The sequence below is a fragment of the Lotus japonicus genome, chromosome 5 (genome assembly GCF_012489685.1).
Source record: "Lotus japonicus ecotype B-129 chromosome 5, LjGifu_v1.2".
Classification (NCBI taxonomy): domain Eukaryota; kingdom Viridiplantae; phylum Streptophyta; class Magnoliopsida; order Fabales; family Fabaceae; genus Lotus; species Lotus japonicus.
In genome coordinates this window covers 19,884,338-19,887,588 of record NC_080045.1, presented here as the reverse complement: position 1 = coordinate 19,887,588, position 3,251 = coordinate 19,884,338, and positions in this window count along the sequence as shown.

Below are 3,251 nucleotides of genomic sequence, written 5' to 3'. Positions count from 1 at the left end.
CTGGCTTGTTCAGCTTGAGCTGCTGCTTGACGTGCAGCTTCTTCTGCTTGTTCTTTCTTTCTCTGAGCTTCTTCAATAGCTTCAAGAAGCTTATGTCTCTGTTCTTGTTCATGAAGAGCCACCCTTCTAGCAAACCTTTGCTTTGCAGCCTCAATCCTCTGACTTCCCTCTGCATGCAGGAGCTGCATCATAATTGGAACTTGAGCCACTAGCCAAGTGCCCAGATTGTTCCACTCATCAGCCACACGTTCAGCATTCTCACTTAGGTCAGTCTGACCGTGCACATTGCGTAGCATCAAAGAGGCTTCATGATAGAAAATATTGATGCACTCAGAGAGAGATGTGGGTCGGAGGTGAGTGTAGGGAATTATGGAGAGGTTGGTTTCAGGAGAGGCTGGGTGATTGCTGCTGTGAGCTTCAGAGGCACCTTGTGGAGAACCAATGTTAAACATTTGAGCATTGGGTTCAGAGGTTCCAAGGTGAGGTTCTGAAGTTTCAACCAGAGGATGGGGTGATCTAACCGAGGATTGGTTAGACACAGATTGTTCTGGTTCAGGTTCTGGTTGAATAGGCTCTTGTTGGTCAGGGGCAGGGTGAGCTTGTTGAGCCAAAGGGTCTGCCTCATGTAAAGGATTGGCCAAGATAGGTTCATCGGGGTCAACTAGACGTTCAGGTCTAGGGCCAGGATATCTCCTGCTTGGACAAGTGAGATAATACTCTTCTAAGGTAGACACTTTTTCTTTTCTGACCTCCATGAATTTTCTAATGGATTCAGAGTTATTGGAGGGAGAAGAGTCAGCAACATTGGTTGGGAAGGATACAGGTGTAAGGGCTGTGGAAGAGTCTGTATCCGTGGGTCTGAGAGCCAGTCGTTCTGATGCTCTTGGGACAGAGTGATCAAAGGTTCTGGGTCTAGGTTCTGTTTGGGTAGGCTCTGGTTGTTCATGAATGATGGGTTCAGAAGTTAATGGGTTGTATGGAATGGTGATGGGAGAGGTTGGTTCTTCTGACCTAGAGGGTTGGTTCTGGAGCAAATTCCAGAGAGGTGCTTCAGTAGGGGAAGGTTGAAAGAACGAAGACCTTGGGGAATGTGGTGGAGAGGTGGTTTGTACAGCTGGTTGGGACTCAGGAATAGGAGTGAGGGGATTTGAAGATTGTTTGAGCAGGGCTGAAATGGGGAGTGCATCAAATAAGTTCAAATCATCATCAGAAGCAATTGCAGACTTACTTGAATGTGCTGATGATCTTGTCACTCTGGCAGGAGGTTCAGTCCTTCTGATCACTGCAGCAGCTGGTTCCATCCGAGTAGGCTTCACCACAATTCTGACCTGCTTCTTCTTCTTCTTAGGAGGACCATCCTCATTATCACCATCATCACCATCATCACCATCATCAGGCTTGCTGGTTTCATCTTGCTTTCTCTTGGATTGACCAGCCTTCTTCTTTTTGATCAGAGGGACATATGATTCCTCAGAAGATTCTTCTAGGATCATCTTCCTCTGAACTTTCTTCTTGGGAGGAGAAGGAAACTCTAGAGCTGGCGGCAGTCTGCTGAAGAAGTCATCGAGATCAATTTCGAATCCTTGAGCCCTTAAGTCTTCAACATAGCACCTAATGGCGTCAGGATTGTCTGCCTGTGTCCACAGAGGGTAGTCATTCAGAGGCATCCTTCTACTTCTGATCTCAGAAGATGTGTCTTCATGGGCAGGAGCAATCTTCTTCTTGATGAGGCCCATCTTCTTTAGAGAATTTGCCGTGAAGACATCACTGACAATGGTGGTCAGATCCTCTGTGCATCCAGCATTTATCAGATCTTGAATGAGGCCACTCTCAATGAAGAGATCAGACAAAAGTCTCCCGAAGGGAATATACTTGATCGCTGACTTGATGGAGGCAGTGGTATGAGACTTCCGGATACATTCCTTCAAGTAGGAGAACAGGAAGTAGGGAAGGCAGATCTTCTTCTGGTCTTGGATGAAGAACAACATCACCTTCTGGTTGAAGTTGATGTAGTCTGGGGAACTGCCCTTTGGTCTCTGGTTTATGCAGTGGAGCAAAATTTTGTGCCAGATCCTGAGCTTGGGATGAAGGTCCATCACCTTGTAATTCGTCTTGCCCGGTTTGTAATTGGTGTACAGGGCCTTGTTGATCTCATCCTTCGTCTTGGGTTTCAGCTTCGATTCCGTGAATTGGAAACGATACCCAAAAGCAGTGTCTGCACCCAGCAAATTCACGAAAGACTTCTCTGTGATGATGATCTTTCTTCCAAGAATGTGAGATACCACCTGAGTATCATCGCAGTCGGCGTGCTTCCAGAATTCCTTGATCAGTTTATCATACACCGGTCCTCTAAGTCTGTTGAAGTAATTTCCCCAACCTTGAACTTGGACTTCAGGACGAAGATCATACCCATTTGTAGCAAGGTTGTCGAGGTCGAATCTCCATTCTGCCAGTACTTGAAGTTCCTCAGGAGCATAAACGCAATGAACGGCACAGCCCCGTTCTGCAATTGGAATAATCTGCTCTTGAGCTTGACCTTGATCTTGTGTCGGATTCTCAGAGCCCCTTTGACCCGTTGCTAGACCAACTACCATGTGAGGGAACTGGGTTGCATCTGCAGTAGCTCTTCTGGTTTGACTCACCATTTGAAGCGGTTGAAGGTTTGAGGTAGAAGATGAAGGTTGAAAGATGAAGAGAGATCGAGAGAGAAAACGAGGATAAGCGGTTTTGAAATAGCAGAGAGAGAGAGAGTAAAAACCGGAAGTGAAAGAGATCGTGTGTGTATAGTGGGTTTTGACAAATAACCGTTGTTGATTCAAAAAGCAATTTAAGATCAACGGTTGAAAATTAAAGATAGATAGTAACAGTAAATACACACATCACACACAGGAGAGAAGCACATCTACACGCAATCATAACAGACTGTCACACGGGCACAAGGAACTATGCATCAGAAATACTGACACACGTGTTGCTGTCTCAGCTTCAGAGTCAGTACCAGTGGGTACACACACTCTGATTGAGTTACCTTCTGGACTAGACATCTTCTGATCAAGAAGTATCATAGTCAGAGGTTCTGATCCATCTTCACTCTGGACAAAAGTCCATGTTCAGATTTTTCAGAATAAAATTAAATCTATCCTCTGCTAAGGGCTTTGTAAAGATATCTGCCCATTGATGGTCAGTATCAACAAACTTCAGAAGAAGTACGCCCTTCTGTACATAATCTCTAATAAAGTGATACTTTACCT